We start from the raw sequence: 18,999 nt of genomic DNA on the forward strand, positions 1-18,999 counted from the left end.
TTACTGATCAAGTCCTTGATGAATACAAGTATATTCCTTTAAAAAAATGGTACTGACCCCAATTTTTTAAAAGTATATTTTTTATTAGTTTTTATATGTGGTGTTTTAATCTTAACAGCTATGAACAAACTCCAACTTAACATCTTAGCACTAACACCATAACAACGCACTAAAACCAATTCAGAACACCTTAGCAACACCCTGGAAACCAACCACCACATGACAGTGAGTTTAGCATGGGAAAACTGACATTATTCCCATGCATTATTCCGCTTGTCTGTGAAGATGTTCACACTCATCTCTCTTCTGTGTAAATGCGGCTCCACTCCAGTTGTCTCTCATCTTGAGATGCATAAAGGCTTTGAGACGTCTCGGCGAGACACTAGAGAATGTGAAGTTGAAAAGAGAAGGAGGGGAAGACTAGAGAAACGGGTTTATGATGAACCTCTTCAGCTGTGTGTTGACACAGACGTGGATTGTATTGTGACAGCACCTGGAGGAGGGAGAGAAGGCTAGACTGAAGACACTGCTGCTGTTACTTCATTAAAACAGACAGCAGATTCTCTCTGCTTTACACTTTCTGGCCCAAAACAAATCGCAGTTTGGATTTAAATAGGCAAATGCTTAAAAATCTATGATTGGATCATCATTGCAGTGTGTTTCTAGCATGTTATATGTTTGACAAGATCTTGACCAAAAATGTATGCACCTCTTGATGGAAATAACATCACAACATTTATTTTCATCAAGAGCTGAATCAATTTTTAGTCCAGATCTTGTGTTGTCAATGCAAGAGTCCAGCTCTCTGTAAAGTCTCCTCCAGCACATCCCAAAGACTTTCAATGAATTTATGCAGTTGTTTAGTAGAATGTTCAAGCTGCTGTTTTCAATTTCTCAAACTTATTTCACAAACCCCTTTGACCTAAAATATTTCCTTGAATTGCCTCCTGAGATTTTAAGTGAATATTTCAGTAAATTAACAACACTTTCACATGTTCACAGTCTCTGATGTCGGTTAATGGTCACATACCGTAACATGCCGGTAAACAAATAACATATATGTAACTTTTATTTTGATATTTTTGACAGTTAACATTTACTTTAGTTAACATGAACTAAAAATGAACAATTCTTATACAGCATTTATTATTTTAATGTTAATTTCAACATTTACTAATATTGTGCTTAAATGCTTGAATTTATTTATTTAATTAAAAGGAAAAGCATTATCAAGTTTGCAGCAGACATGAACCGCTTGAAAAACCATGAAGTTGGTTGATGAACATCCAGAGTGACCTGGAATAGACAAAACAAAAAATATATAGGCTATTCATAAAAGAGTTTTCATTCATCTCACATCTTTGGTGGTGACTACACATTTCCATACTTACATGTGTTATTCAGTCGTTTTGATGATTTGATGTAAAATGTGGAAAATAAAATAAGCCTAGTCATAATAAAAAAAGAGAACATGTGTCCAAACGTTTATGTACTCTGAAAGCATCATATAACCAATCTTGTTTACACAAGATGGTTTTTCTATCAGAAACTCTTAAGAGGGTGTACTTCTATGCAGACGTTCCTCAAACTTTCCACTTCCATTTGTGCCTAAGTTTGAGTCAAACAAAACACCCCCATGCGAACTAATCCAGCGGCGCTCAGACAAACTTCAGAAGCTGCGATCACTTAATCTGGATTAAGACGAGATTTCTCGTTCTCGTCGGAGGAGGTGGAAAAACAGACCGATTTATTGGCAGTGTTTGCTCATTTCATGCTCTCCAGGCTCAGAGGAGGGAGGTGTGGAGAGACGCTCACGGGTTTGTTTTCACACACATGCTCGTGCGCATCAGTCCCGGCCCATTTCATACACACTCACATATACAGCACTGTTTAAGGCCGAGGAAGTTCAGTGAAAGCCCGCCGCTGTATCCGACTTCACCCTTTAATAAAGAGCGGGTTGGGTTTGAGCCGGGCGTCAGGTCACGGCATGTAAGTCTGCAGGTGAACAAATGACAGATTTACATTGTGGTCTTTCCCTTTGCTCCACTTTCTGCCCGCCTAATGAGTGTGTTACACAACACGGCAGAGTCGAATCTCCCGCCGGCTTCACCTACGGCGAGTTGAAGCGTGTTCAAACTTCTGCAGTGTGTGTGTGTTGTTGCCACACAATGTTCCTGCGACGTTGCCCTCGGGTTTTCACTGAACTTAATGCCAAACTGCAACTTGTTTGAAAACACTGCGGGCAAAGTTTGATTTAATGACTTTATTCGCAAGTAGAAAGAACGAATGGAGGATTTGCATGTAAAATCGGCCTTGAAGTTCCTCAACTGACGTGTGGCTCTAAATAGACTTGAAAGAGCAGATGAGGAGGAGCGTTGCAAACACAAACACTGTACAAAATCAAGCCAATCTAAACAGCACCAGCTTCCAAACTCAGTCTACAGCAAGTATTAATACAAACATTACATTCATTACAGACAATTTACTGAAGTCTGTCTGATGAGGCACGATTAAGGCCCGTTCACACGACAACTATAACAATAACTCTATTAGCATCAGCGCACAATATCATTCTGTTTATTATAAGAATGCTGCAGTTTTGTCATCTGATTTTTTTTTCATTATTAAAAACAGTTTTGAAAATTACAAATCCTGTCCATGTCTTTGTCCTAGGCCAAATTGGAGCTATACAGCTTTCATAGTTTTGTTATGCTAAAAACTGTTATTTAGAAGATAAACTAATAACAGCTGTTATCATTCACATCAATTGATCAAAAACATGAAATTATATATAAATTCTACAAATAAATACTATTTTACAACTGTCCCCATGTTTTCGGTCAGTCATGTTTAAAGTCACATGGATTCTGATTGCCTGTCAATGTTTTTATCATTCGTTTTGAAAGTGTTTCCAATGATATTGTTCCTCTGTGCCGCCATCGTTATAGTTATGGACTCTGCTATTATTTAAATTGAGAACGATTTTCTTTATCTTTAATGTTATTATTCTCGCCCTTGGTGTGAATGGGCCTTTGCACTGTAAAATATGGATTCCAGACCTTTTTGAATATAAATATCTACATTACCATTCAAAAGTTTGAGGTTGTAGGATTAATACATTCAGCATAAACTAATACTTTATACAGCTAGGACGCATTCAATTGATTTAAAAAAAAAAAAAACAACAGTAAAGACATTTATAGTGTTACAAAATAGATAAATGCTGTTCTAAATGCTCAAGATTTTAAAGTCACATGAATTCTGATTGCCTGTCAATGTTTCTTGAGCAAAAAATCATCATATTAGAATGATTTCTGAAGGATCATGTGACACTGAAGACTGGAGTAATGATGCTGAAAATTCAGCTTTGATCACAGGAATAAATTACACTTTACAATATGTTCACATAGAAAACAGTTATTTTAAATTGTAAAAATATTTCACAATATTACTGATTTTACTGTATTTTTGATCAAATAAATGCAGCCTTGAGGACCAGAAGAGACTACTTTCAAAAACATTAAAAAAACTTTTGACCACCAGTGTTTAAAAAAAAATCATTGTAAATGATTCTTAATCAATTCAGACTAGCTTAATTTTTGCGGAATCATCAGTGTCAATTTATGATGGACAAATCAAGATAAAACTGTGCTTGAAACTCCTGCAGAGTCCAGATGGATTGGTCGAAATTCACACACACACACACACGCATCGAACACACACACACGCACAAACACGCACACACAAACACACGCATGTTGGGTTTCCATGTTTTATTGGGACTTTTAGACATAATACTGTAATACTGATATTTATACTGTACAAACTGTATATTCTATCCCCCAACCCCAAACCAACCAATCACAGACAACTTTCTGCATTTTTACATGTTCAAAAAACATTATATAGTATGAATTATAAGCTGTTTTCCTCATGGGGACCAACATTTTCCTCACAAGGACAAGGATTTTCAAAATTGCCATCTTTTTGGGGACATTTTGTCCGCATAATGTAGGGTTTACCTAAACCACACACACACACACACACACACCCTCCTCATTCATCCCACCCAGCGAGAGCCATCACTCCTCCAGTGTGTCAGAGTAATTTACTGTGACAACACACACCAGTGGGCCACCATGAGCACATATTCTGAGACGGTGAGAGTGTGAAAACACACAGACACAGAGAGAGAGAGAGAGAGAGAGAGAGAGAGAGAGAGAGAGAGAGAGATGAGAGATATTTTTGGATTCTTGTTGAATGTTTTACTTTAAATAATTTTCTGCCATCAGAAGGGACTTTGATAAACACCATGATATATTAAAACACACAGTTTCAGTTATCCACAATATTCCTCCAGAATATAGGTAATATATAAAATTACTAGGACAATATTTTCATTCTGCCACTGTTACAAAAATAAACAAACTGTGTTCATAAATGTAAATCCTTTTTGATATTTCTTCAGCTTTATTATTTCTGCTCGTACTGTCCCGCTTGGTCGAGAGAAGACTTATAAATTCTCTGGCAAAGTTGCTGAGAGAGACGTGGAGCAGCCGTTAATACCATATTTGACTTAAACAACCAACAACACAAGCTAGTGCTAGTTCTCATGAGACGAAGATTGGAGGAGATTTCATGAATACATAATCAGGGTCTATATTAAAGCACCATGGTTCTGATACCATCACTGTACCATGTTATCACTACAGTACGTTTGTATGTGATCTAGAGAATGACAAGGACATGTGACTGTAAAGAGTTATAAATCCAAAACCATCCCCAAATGGAGATGCCAAACTGGAGCATCTGATTTAGCAGAGGCGAGTGATCAGGTGTTTGTTTTACATTAGTCTTCAGATTTAAAGCCATAAAAGTGTCGAGGTTTCCTCACCTTGTGAGCCGGAGGAGGGTCGAAACTTCACACGTGGATGCTTGGGAAACGAGTCCTGTTATTCTCTCCATCACCCCCACTGCCTCACATGAAAAAACAAAAACTACATTCCAGCTGGGTGAATATCATGAAACCTTATTTCATTTTTATTTTAATGTCGGTAACACTTTAGTTTAGGGTCCAATTCTCACTATTAACTAGCTGCTTATTAGCATGCATATTACTAGGATATTGTCTGTTTATTAGTACTTATAAAGCACATATTAATGCCTTATTCTGCATAACCATATTCTGCATCCTTTAATCTGAACCAATTCCTAAACTTAACAACTATCTTACTAACTATTAATAAGCAGTAATTAGGAGTTTATTGAGGCAAAATCCATAGTTAATAGTAAATAGTGAGAATTGGACCCTAATCTAATGTGTTACCCAATTTTCAATTAAAAATATTTTGGAGTGTATTTACATAGTAGTCTATATATAAAATATTATTTAAATCTTATTTATTCTAAAATAAAAAAAATCACTACAGCATTTTTAGAAACATGAATAATCAAGAAAAACGAGCACACGAGTAAACATCTGGGTACATCATAGCAATGAGAATTTAATTTTATTTAAAAATGCAATAAGGCATACATTATTCATGGCTCAAAAATATGATTTATGTTTGAAAAAGTTTTTTTTTTTTTGGAGTGAACTATTGAACTATGACCTGAATATTTTTCCATGAGATTCACCTAATTTTACCATTTTAAATGTATAAATCTTTAAAGAAAAATAACTAGAAATCAATGCGTATTTTCCCCTCACAAACTCCATACTTTTTTTATTTAATTTTTTTAAATACCATTGTGTCTAAATAATGTTTCCCCCTAACTCTGTCTTTCCTAAACATACTTCCACCATCCAATCAGATCTGGAATTCCTTTCTAAAGAAATAAAAATACTAATTACAAGATCCTCACAATCAACTTAACCGTCATTGTATCTGATATAAAAGATTACGATGAACTCCATCAGTCGACTCTGCAGTCAAACTCTCTTTGCCTTTAACTCGTTTCTGTTGCTAAAACACAAGACTTATGAGCTCTGTGTCCCTTTGAGAGTTTCTAAAACATTTGACCCCCAAAAGTTCAGCAGAATTTCCCAACTCTGCACCTGGATACCCAAAGAGTTGTGGGAATGTCTAAGCAAATGTGTCTCTATGAGAAAAAAACATGTTGACAGGGACAGATAATGCAGTTGTTCAAGTACTTTTTGATACGAAAAATTATTCCATGAACGTGTAATGGAACAATGCGCTCATACTTCAGGGAATTGCACTGTTATAAATGACTTCGTGATCTTATCTTTGTTGTTTCTGCTTTAGCACAAGTCTATTTCTCAATAGCACTGGGCATGACCCCATCAAGATGATGTGTGGTTGTGTTTACCGTGTATTTGGGTGTCCATCTGTGTGCCAGCTTGTCTGGTCAGTGGGTGATGTGTCCTGCAGCGCTGGTGTCTGCTGGGAGTGTTGGACCATGTGGCTCGGTCTCAAAAGAGGAGGCTGGGGTCTTGGTGAGACCATCAATCCGTGAACATCAGGACTGTCACAGTCTATCTGGTGGACATTCATACACAGAACAATACAGACTATTTGAAGAAGAGATACATCAAGATATATATATATACACCACCTGACCAAAAACAAAGTCACTGTTTGGATTTAAATAGGCAAATGCTTAAGAGTCAGTGATTGGATCATTATTGCAGTGATTATTATGTTAGCATGTTATATGTTTGGCATCAGTTCTTCTAACCCTCATTGATGGAGTGTGTAGCTTTTCATCTCTTAAACAATCATGTAGGAAGACACACCATGGCCATATTCCAGGAATATTCCAGTCAAGAATAATGAAAACAAATGTTGTGATGCTATTTCTACCAAGAGGTACATCAAATGTTGGTCAAGATCTTTTGTTGACAATGCAAGAGTCCATCACTCTGTAAAGTCTCCTCCAGCACATCCCAAAGACTTTCAATGAATTTAAGCTCTGGACTCAGAGGAGCATCAGTTCATGTGTGGAAATGATTCTTCATGCTCCTCACAACCATTCTTTCACAATCTGAGCCTGATGAATCTTGACATTGTCATGCTGGAATATTTGCATATATATTTATATATTACATTTACTGTAAGGGTAAACAGTACACATGTACACGGCCGCATTCGTGATGTAAAAGAAAATGGGACTCACTGGACCAAGCGACCTTCATCCTCTGCTCTAAGGTCCAGGTCCTACGTTCTCATGTCCATTGTAGGCATTTTCGACATTGGACAGGGGTCATCATAATGCAGCAGAGTGCACTGTGTGTTGTGACACATTCCTCCCATAACATTAAATCACATCATTAAAATGTTGTGTGACCTGTGCCGCAGTAGACCTTATGTTGGCTCGGACCAGACAGGATACCTCTCGTTGCCCTCGTGCATTGATAAGCCTTGGGCGTCCAACACTCTGTTGTGTTTTGTCCCTCCTAGGACACTGTTGGTAAATTCTCACCACTGCTGACCAGTAGAAACCCACAAGCCTTGCTGTTTCAGATAATCTCTGACCCAGTCGCCTTGCCATAACTATTTGGCTCTTGTCAAAGTCGCTCAGATATTTATATTCCTGCCCATTTCTCCGCTTACAAGAAGTAATTGTTTGCTTTCCATTTAATCTACCCATACCTTAATATGTGGCCTTGTTAGGAGATTCACTTCACCGGTGACTGGTCATGATATTTTGGCTCATCAGCGTGCATCACACACACACACTGATAGATAAAATTAGCCATTGTTTAAATACACTAGACACGACACATGTGATATTAATAGGAGAAACATTTGACAAGCAAGAAACTTTACTAAAAAATCCCCTTCTGCTCCACATTTAATTGCATATCGGAAACAATTGGTAAAGAGATCTTCTTTGAGTTCCTTTTTTTTTTTTTTACTATGGGAGTTTTGTGAGCATTGTGCCAAATTCGGGTCATGGCACCAATGTAACCCCTCAGGTCCTACTCGCCCCGCTCTGAGTGGGTCTCAAACCCGGGTCTCTGGTGTGGGAGGCTGAAGACCGCAGTCTCTAGTGTCAGTCTCTAGAGCGCCTCTTGAGATCAGGGGAGTGAGGTTTACACGCACAGCTCTCACTAGCTGGCATCCGTTACATATATAACACACTCAAGCCAGGACACATGCAGCACCTCACGTTCTGGTTCAAAAGATCATAAGGTGGATCTCAATAAGAAAGCATTCTCTTCTTCTCATCCTAAACTGTCCTCGCATCAGGCGTGGGGGGAATTAAATCCGGCTCTCTACGGCTGCCGTTTGAGGGTGGATAATCCGGGGCGGATTAGAGGTCGAGGGGGATCTGAGGGGTGACAATGAGGCAAAGATCCGGGAGTCAGTGAGTAAAGACACTAACCAGCTTTCTGATTCAAAGCTTCAAAGACTAGGCCTCATAATCAGACAGTGGGAGGGTTGAAATCTAGAATATCTTTTAAAAATCAAGTCAAGTCCTAGGATGGGCTATGCAAATCAAAATAGAATCTACTTTTAAAATACATATACCTCTTATTGTGAACAGTTTAACAAATATTACAATAAAATATATATCTTTATAAGCTTTCATCAAACTAATTTGCTTCTCCTTTAAAATGACTTTCTATTCAAATTATATCAGGCCCTCTTATCTTTTCAACCATTCCTCTCTAAATGAATGTCACTTTTCATAGTCCAATCAATTCCCAATGGATAAAATCAAGTTCCGCCATATTTTTTTTGTGATTGCTAGTTTTTTATAAACATGTCACATTACATAAGTAAAATGAATTGTGAACCAGGGTTATAATAATAATAATAATAATAATAATAATAAACTTTATTATCTATAGCGCCTTTAAAAGTTAAATCTCAAAGCGCTTCACAAAAAAAAGAAAAAAAGAGAAAAACAACAATATAAAAGAAAAGCATTCATAAAAGAGAAGTACATTCAAAATATACAATACAAATATAAAATGTTATAATGTCATAAGTAAATGGTTTAGAAAAAAATAGTTAAAGTAATCAAATAAATCAAATAAAAGCTACCCTAAAAAGTAATTTTGAGGGAAGCTTTAAAAACACTCAGAGATTCGGCTTGCCTAATCTCAGCGGGAAGAGAGCTCCATAGTTTTAGAGCAAATGAAGAGAAAGCCCTATCTCCCATAGATCTTAAACGAGTTATATTGAGGAGCCAGGCCATGCAAAGCCTTATAAGTTAGCATGAGAATTTTAAAATCAACACGAAACCTGACAGGGAGCCAGTGTAAGGACTCCAGAATAGGAGTGATGTGATCCCTAGTCCTGGTCCTGGTCAGTGTTAATATCATTAACTAATCAGCCGTTTACTCGACACAACTAAAAACTTTTTATGCATTTTGGCCAATCAAAACATGACCTACAGCGTTTTGGGGACCTTAAGTGCCAGTTTTTGAAAACGATACCATTATTGTCCCCGTGTAAAGTACAATGCAAATTTATGAAAACACTGATGTCATGCTCATGTGTATTACATGTTCAGTCTATAGGTGCGTAGTTTCGTTACAAAGTGACATCGCCAACTACTGGCCTGACATGAATAATACATACAGCGCTTTAGTCGTTTTAACGGATCCGTGTGACAATGTCGGCGTCTGTATGTGAAAAACGCGAAGGAAAAACTTTTCTGTTTTTAGTACATCATTGTCATGTAACCATAACCCTCAATCTAAAATCTTAAAAAAAAAAAAAAAAAAAAAAATTATCTAAAAAACTTAATTTAGTTTAATTTGAAGTACTAAAATAACAGAATAAACTAAAAACAAAAATTATATAGACATGTTAAAAAAAAAAAAAACTTTAACTAAAACTTAAAAGATAAAGATGAAAACAGAAAATATAATAAAAATCAAATCAAATTCAAAATATTAACAAAAACTATAAGTGTACATCAATGATAAAAAACACTCCCATGAACTCACTTTAAATCTGTGCTATTCAGATGCTGAATAAATAATAAATAAACTTAAAAAAAAAAATACTTTTCAAAAATGCACAATTAACAGTTTTAATAAGTGCACTTAAATTACAACATACACACATGCACAAAACCAGCACAAACGCACACACCACGCCTCAGTCCAAACATGCCAAGTTTCCAGCTGGCCGCCAACTACACACTGCTCCCCTTTTCCAAACCTTCCACACATATTTGACCCGGAGGCCAGGGAATGTCGTGTAGAGACGGGCCAGATGACACCGCGGAGGTGAGGCGGGGGTCCAGTGCTAACTGTGCTGTGAATGACAGCGGCTCTCTGTGTGTGTGCAGTCTGAACGCCTAATCTGCTAATGTATTCCTGAGGTCAGGAGGTCCTCCACCAAATCAATGGCAGGGATTTACACAGCTTTCCCCTGGAATGTGCCTGATCCGCACTCCTCTCCGCGGCCGGGGGGAAAACATCCAGTTTGGCAGCGCCGTCCAATTTTCCGCGGAATTTAACCAATGAAAAGTGAACGGGGGAGGAGGAGGCCAGTGACAGCCCCCGCTGACATAACGCTTCTCGCTGAATAATATTAATACACATAAAGGATGAAAACCTTCTCAGACTGATTAAAATGAGCTTGATTTGAGAGTCGGGGAGTTTGAAGTGCACTTTCAAGTAGTCTGACATTAAGAATTTGGCCTCAAACTCACTCAAAAGTGCAATTCATGAGTTAACAGAAAATACACATTCTAATGATTATTGACAAAGGACCTTACTTGTTGAACCAGTTAACTACTAGTTAGAAATGAACAGTTCATTCATTAAAATCTGAATCTCAGTAGATTAATAAAGGGTCATATTGGATGGATGGATGAATGGATGGATGGATGGATTCAAGCTATAATGCAAGACAAAGGGCTTCCATGGAGGAATTTCCCCACAGAACTTCAAATAATGCTTCAAAAAATGACTGCAAAAACTACTGCCAATACAAACACAACGCCTTTAATAGATCACTGCCACTTCTAATCGCTCTAAAGCCATTTGGTGATTTCTTATTTCTTCATAAAGCAGGTTCTAATTTCCATCACATCATGAAACCAGGCGAGAGAAAGAATGACGACTCATCAAACACTTGGCCAGATCTGAGGTTCCCTTCTCCATCAATTCCTGCTTCTCTCCCGAAACCTCAGTTATAGATGCTGGTGTCTGTAAAATGGCTTCATGACTTCAGGCTGCATCCAGGTTAGGGAGATTCACCAGTTAATTTATAGAAAGCACAATGAGAGAGCACAACAATGTGAGAAACAGTTGAGATCTTTAGAGTAAGATGTGTGATTACTGAGGTCAGAAAAGCATAAGACAGGAGAAACAATTGAGATATTAATATGTGATTTTTCTGTCCTATAGATGAAACATAGACACATCTGTCAGGAAGACGGAGAAGGAGTAACATAGATGATTAGATCCCATCACACTAACCAACCCCTCCTCTTTCTCCTCTTAGCTTTTCATTGGCATGATCTCTCCATTCATCCGTCAATATGCTTCCTGTCTGGGACGCCACAGGGTCAGCAGAGTGACAAACATATAAATCCACCCCGTTTCCCCATGTGCCCCATCCCATCCCAGCACTGTCCAACCAAACGGCCCCCTGCCCTCTGGTTCCCACAGAATGTGTGTCCGTCAGTCACGCTGAGTGACAGCCCTATTATAACCCGCCACAGTCCCGTCATGAGATGATGAGCTGTCTGTCACTCATACACCACTAAAGCTCAAGCACTAATGGGTCTGAAGGCTAACAAATAATCAACCGAAACTATGGCATCCGGGCTCATATGCATATGTATTCATATTTATAAAGATATAAAAAGAAAAAAAACTAGCTGAACTCTTGCTAAGTCAAGCATCACTGTCACTATTGCTCACAGTAGCATCATGTCTACACTAGACGCGAGTGGTTGCAAGACACATTATTTGAAGCGCAGCGCGACGCATCACGACAAATTCCCGACAGCTGCGCCCATCCGGTGTAGACAGCATCACTGATTATAATGGGTTATATCTGGTTTTGTCGCACCGCTCTCGTTTGGTGTAGACACCGTCTTAGTTCTTGTCCTGCATGTTTGTGCTACACACATGAATAATTTCTCAAATAATGGGCCTTATTTTAGCAAGTGCACTTAGGCCGTGTCCGAATCCACTTTTGCTAGTTTAACGACGGGAAAAATGGTCGGCGCTCCCGGCGCATGGTCTAAAAGGGTTGTTCCTATTCTCTTTTTGGGCATAACGTGCAATAAACCAATCAGAGTCTCATCTCACATTCCCTTTAAAAGCCAGTTGTGCTCGCACCATGGCGGATTCTCTAATTGCATGACGGAATTTGCAAGCGGAAAGACTGAACTCTTCTCCAGAGAGGAAACGGATCTGCTCGTGCGCGAGGTTAAAGAGCAAGCAGACCATCTACGGGACAAGCCGGATTCCACCATATCTTTATGTACACAATATGAATCTTTTACAGTGTAATCCTTTTATTTTTAATATTTGGCTAGTGTACTGCTGTGCGTCCCTGTGTGTGTAATAAGCAGAGTGTATGCACTTTGTGGACCTGCCTATAGGTGCACATTACTAACTTGCTCTTTAAATAACAAAAAAAATACTGCGCCATTGACTTTAGACCAGGTTTCAGCCGGTCAATGGTCAACCACCCATAATTGAAACAAAAAAAAAAAAACCCACGTCCACCTCATGCAACTCAACAGTCAATTAAGAATGACGAAAGCATTTGTGTTCTAAAGCAACAGATGTGAAAGTTCAGTGTTAACTGGACACACTCATTTAAACTCCTGCTCTACCCACTGTAACTCATCACAGTCAGCGGACACAAAGCCTGTTTTCTGCTCTATAACCTCCTGTGTGTCAGACGCCCAACAAAACCAGAGGCCCATCACACTGTCCGTCTGAAAGCGCCACTGAAAGGGAAGAATGCAGCATGAGAATGAGCTTTCTCCGGCAGACGGGCAGATGAATGGAGTCGAGCTGGTGCTACAGACTCTTGGCACATGGAGTCCAGTGTTATAAAGAGATTCGTCCTGGGTGGGTAAACAACAGTTCCTGTCCTCTCATTCTGATTCAGAAAGGCATTGGATGGGGGAAGAGATGGCATGAGTGCCAACCAACAACTGAACTTTAATCTCAAACTAAACTCAGAGCCCAATCTATCCTGCTATGATTAATACGGTGTCTGCACTGCTAGCGCCAGTCGAAGCCTCATGTCACCTCAGAAAGAGCAGAACGGACCAATCAGCTGTGAGCTTGAGGACATATATATATGATTGGTTATTTCTGAACATAATCACATACACAAGTATAAAAGGGTGTGCACACTTATGCAGTTACTATTCCAAGTTATTTTCTCTCCCTGAAATGTGTCCATTTGGCTTCCAGTGGCATTGCATTTTTTACATTAAAGGTGCAAAAGTTTTCATATGATTTATATGTGCTTAATTTTTGACATCACAAAAGCATCTATCTATCTATCTATCTATCTATCTATCTATCTATCTATCTATCTATCTATCTATCTATCTATCTATCTATCTATCTATCTATCTATCTGTCTGTCTATCTATCTATCTATCTGTATGTCTATCCATTGTTCTATCTATCTATCTATCTATCTATCTATCTATCTATCTATCTATCTATCTATCTATCTATCTATGTATCTATCTATCTATCTATCTATCTATCTATCTATCTATCTATCTATCTATCTATCTATCTATCTGTCTGTCTGTCTGTCTGTATCTATCTATCTATCTATCTATCTATCTATCTATCTATCTATCTATCTATCTATCTATCTATCTGTCTGTCTGTCTGTCTGTCTGTCTGTCTATCTACCTATATGTCTATCAATTGTTCTATCTATCTATCTATCTATCTATCTATCTATCTATCTATCTATCTATCTATCTATCTATCTATCTGTCTGTCTGTCTGTCTGTCTGTCTGTCTATCTATCTATATGTCTATCCATTGTTCTATCTATCTATCTATCTATCTATCTATCTATCTATCTATCTATCTATCTATCTATCTATCTATCTATATATCTGTCTGTCTGTCTATCTGCCTGTCTGTCTGTCTGTCTGTCTATCTGTCTGTCTGTCTACCTATATGTCTATCAATTGTTCTATCTATCTATCTATCTATCTATCTATCTATCTATCTATCTATCTATCTATCTATCTATCTATCTATCTATCTATCTGTCTGTCTGTCTGTCTGTCTGTCTATCTATCTATATGTCTATCCATTGTTCTATCTATATATCTATCTGTCTATTTATCTATCTGTCTGTCTGTCTGTCTGTCTGTCTGTCTGTCTGTCTATCTATCTGTCTATCTGTCTGTCTATCTGTCTATCTGTCTGTCTGTGTGTGTCTTTCTATGAATTCTTAGATAATAATATGAATTTCTTTCAATTGCAATTCATTTGAATTTAACTTCCTTACATTTAAATTGCAATTCTGCATCCTGTATTTCATCTTAATTCAAATTCAAAATCAGAAATTTAAAAGGCATTCTGAATTTAATTCTGGATGGAGCACTTCCCTGCTGTTTAACTGCATTTACACATACAGATGGAAACAAAAAGATCATTTAAATAAGATTTAAGAAAAATTGCTTTGCCTCAAAAATGAAGGGGTTAAAAAAAGTATAATCTAAAAAAGTTTAAGGGGCTGTTCAAACAAAACACATTCTTTCATTCCAATTGCATCTTTTATTTCATTTTTAAATATTGATCTATGTATACGTTTCACTGCTTTTTCAGTCTCATTGGTTGGGCAGCGCATTTTAAGAGTCAAGTAAAAAATAACTCAAATTTCATGATGTAACCGAGCTGCTCAATGTCAATTTAAAACCAAAGTACCAATCGATTACACCATCCGGTCCCGCCCGCAGAGTCGATGAGGTGAATCGCGCATAAGGTCACACTCTTTGAAAAAGATTCAGTGACTATGTAGACTATGCAAGTTCTGTTTTTTAGGTGAGAGCATCATAAGCTGAAGATTTAATGTGGTCAGACAAAGGAGGGAGACGTGGGTGTTGTCCAGATGCTCTTCACCGTCTCGTCTGGGAAGAGTCCAGGACTCACGTTCTTTCCAAATGGAATTGCACTGTCACACTGCACATCCATTAAGACCCCGCTAAGTGATCGCCTGGCTTACGAGAGCCTAAGAGAAGATGAGCTAATCTCGTCTAATTTACAAGAGGGGTTAGCTTTACTCCTCGCAGTGTCATTCTGGATATGGGTTTGAAGACAAGTTCAGAGCTTTTGACTGAGCTTGAGTTTCCACCGTCAGACGAGAGCAAACGTCTCCTATTGGATCCATTTACTACAAATTAACCATCAGTTCTGAACTAATACTAACAAAACTTCAAGCTTTCATTCTGAAAAGAATGACATCAACAGATGAGATACATGTCTATCGATTATTATTCTCCAAAGTGCGACAGTATTTAAAAGATATTTCGAGAAGTTATTTGCTTGAGGTGCTTGGGAAAGTATTGAGTTTGTTTCCACCATTGAAAAAAAAAAGGTAATTAAGACTTTTTATCTCACAATTCTGACTTTTTTTCCTCAAAATTGCCTGATATAAATTCAGATTTGCAAGATATAAACTTTCCTCAGAATTGGACTTTATAACTTGCAATAGCAAGAAAAATGTTGTATCTCACACTTCTGACTTTTTTTCTTGCAATTCTGACTTTATTTCGCACAATTCTGAAATTCAGAATTTCAGGATATAAACTCACAATTGCGAGAAATAAAGTCAAAATTGTGAGAAATAAAGTCAGAACTGTGAGGAAAAAAAGTCTGAATTGTAGGATATAAACACGCAATTGTGAGAAAAAAGTCAGAATTGTGAGATTTAAAGTTGAAATTATCTTTTAAATAGTTTTATTCCACAGCGGAAAGAAGCTTCCATAGGAAAGAGAATACTGAATATGTAAAATAGATTCTAAATATCACTGAAAGTCCCTCTAGCAAGTGACCTGTCATGACCACATGTCAGCAGTTCACAAATCTCCACAAATCTCTGCTTTCTCCTGGAGAAAAAGGCACCCAATAATCACACATATCTCACTCACAAAAGTTTTGCGTTCAGCCAAGAAACTTTGCATTAGCTTGCAAAACTTTTTTTTTTTTTCTCAAGAAACTTTGCATTTGCTCCCAAAAGTTTTGTGTTCACCCAAGAAACACAAAACTGGTGATGAAAATAATATGATGTGGGAGGAAAAACGACATTGCAGTGCTTTTGTGAGAGAACCCCATGTTTCTCGACTTTTAAAATATAACCTTTTCTCCAAAAGTATAAAATGTAAACTATTGAATCATTTATTGTCCTAATGAAGTTTCAGACAAGCACCTGAGAGGAAGTTAATACTTAAATGAGGCATGAACAAGAACTCCGTCTGCATTGACATTAACAAAAGTAGTATGAATGCTAGCTTTATCAGCCTCTGACCTCTCTGGCACTGCAGTCCTGAAGACATTCATCCATATACCATGCCATCCATTTTTGATTTCATTACTGGTTTTTCTCTTCAGCTCCTCAACTGATCTTTTCCTCGTTTACCAGTGAGAACCACAGGCCTTCATCACCCTTCAGCTCCCAGCATTCCCATCAACCAGCCTGAAATATACTGTACAAACACAATCTTCATAGTTACACAACCACAACTAAACACTTCCTCTCCTCCTGCCCAGAGCATCAAATTATTGACATTAATAAATCTTCCTTTTCTTTTTTTTTTTTTTTTTTTTACCCAAAATTTGCTCCTGGATTCTTGGGGTCTGAACACCGCTAGTGCCACAAAGCCCCTGAAATGGTTCCTCTTGGCCACATGTCACAATTCTTTGGGGTTTTGTAAGTGAATTCAGATTCTCTTTAAATTACTTCTAGCCCTAGATATGAAGGAGGGAAAGGAGAAAGAGAGAGAAAGAGAGGCGTCAAGGTTTTATCCTCCTCTGCTCAGGATTCCAGGATAATGACTGGGCTGAAACCGTACAGCGCCGCTCTCAGCCAACTCAAACAATCACCTCTGCCAGCTTCTCTCTATTTATTTCTCTCCATTTTTCACCCTTCTCTTTTTTCTCTTATTACACACATAGAGTACTCCAAAAAAATCATATATAGAAAGAATCTGCACTTAATTTGCATGGCAGCCCACCGTTCCCTCTTTTTTAACTTTTTTGCACATTCAGCAAACATTCGGGCCAGGACTGGGATTTGTGGCTCGTCATCCTCCAGTCGGAGTGGGGAATATTTTATGAGAAAATGCATCGGCCAACAAAGTTTCTGAGCTGTGGTCTTAAACGCTGACCTTCGTAAATAGTTTTTTAGTGTACAGACAATAAGAAGGCTTTGGAAAAATAAAACCTCTGTAGTGTGCTTTGTTGTTCAGGGACTCGACATACAGTTAATACAGTCAATTAACTCTAAAACACTATCACAACTGATTTTACACACTGGTCTTTTGACTGAGTCTTTGGAAGATGGATACAACTGATCAGCATATATATATGTTCAATTTTCAAGATTTTTCAGACAAAAACAAGAATGCATCACACAATTTGTCATGAAAATGAAAAAAAAAAAAAAAATCATATTAATTTGGACCGCTGGAAGACAAGGCATTGAGATTTCTTGATAATTAAGCATATTTTCATATGCTGTTAAAAATGTCAGTAATGAGAATCTAATGACAATCAGTATGAAGATAATCAAATTACAAATAAATGGCCAAAGTAATGAGAAGCATTGAGAAAACTTAACTGTAATGACAAAAGTTGTAATGCAAAAAAAAAAGTTAATGGTCCTAAAGAAGCCTCATTAAATATATACAAAATTATTTATTTATTTATTAAAATTTTGGGAGGATTGAAAACATGGACGTTAGATATGAAACATGGGCATGAAACCCATGAATAAGCACAGATTCCCTCTCGATTCTCATTACTGAAAACTAATCAAACGTTTGTGGTAGATGGTTGTTAAATTGGCTTTAATTTAAGATGATTAAATTAACTGTATTCGAGATTAGAGAATCTATTAAGAATCAACATTGAGCATCAGAAGAAAAAAAACTCAACAGTAAAATATCCAGATGCATTACAATAATTTGAGTATTTGAGAGAATATTGGTGCTTAATTGTCATGAAAATGTTGTCAGAATGAAAAAAAAAAAACTTAAAGGGGGGGTGAAATGCTCATTTTCACTCAATCTCCTGTTAATCTTGAGTACCTATAGAGTAGTATTGCATCCTTCATATCTCCAAAAAGTCTTTAGTTTTATTATATTTATAACAGAAAAGATAGGCTGTACCGAGTCTTTCCGGAAAAAACCGAGCGTCTGGAGGCGGGCCGTGTGGGCGAAGCCAGAGCCATAGAGAGAATCCGTCGATCTGGGCTTTGTTTATAAAACATTCATCGTCGAAATGCAGGGAACAAACAGCATCCACTGTTCCTAACGCTGGGTTCTTTGGTAAGCTTTCCCTCACATCCAAAAACACACTTTGGAGACACTATGCAGCGCTGCCGATGATTTCCTGTTGAAGCGCGTTGATGTGCGCGGTCTCGCTCTCCTCTGGTTGACGTGTGCGCGGCCGCGCTTTTCCGGGAGAAATGCTCATATAAGGAGTTCCACTCTGGTCTACGTCATTAGATCCACGGTCGAAAAAAAAAACAGCCGAAACTTGTAGCAACCCGGAAGTAAGATTTTCCGCACAGAAATTCTCCGTTATTCGTCCAAAATATTTTTTAAAAACTTTGGCCATGTTTAGCATGAGAATCCATCTCTTTAACACTGTAAACAACTCTGAATACATGAAACACCATTGTACCCCCCCTTTAATGGCCTTATATAAATAGACTTTTTGAAGTTTCTGGATTAAACTGGACCTGGACATTGCAACAGAAATGCAAGAACAAATGGACGGCAGCCAAAGTTGATGTATAACATTGAGAGACAGCAGCCGAGACACAATGGAGGGAG

At 37.7% G+C, this 18,999-nt stretch overlaps 1 long non-coding RNA gene across 1 annotated transcript; it reads right to left on the reverse strand.

Annotated features, from left to right (window-relative positions):
- Positions 1–321: 321 nt before the first annotated feature.
- LOC307149685 lies at positions 322–17,016 on the reverse strand. Its single transcript, XR_013819606.1, has 4 exons — positions 16,771–17,016; positions 16,470–16,647; positions 6,334–6,503; positions 322–493 (listed from the first exon to the last, which is right to left on the reverse strand). It is a non-coding gene; the product is annotated as an uncharacterized lncRNA (long non-coding RNA).
- Between the last annotated feature and the right edge of the window lie 1,983 nt (positions 17,017–18,999).

The sequence above is a fragment of the Squalius cephalus genome, assembly GCF_949319135.1.
Source record: "Squalius cephalus genome assembly, chromosome: 21".
Lineage (NCBI taxonomy): Eukaryota > Metazoa > Chordata > Actinopteri > Cypriniformes > Leuciscidae > Squalius > Squalius cephalus.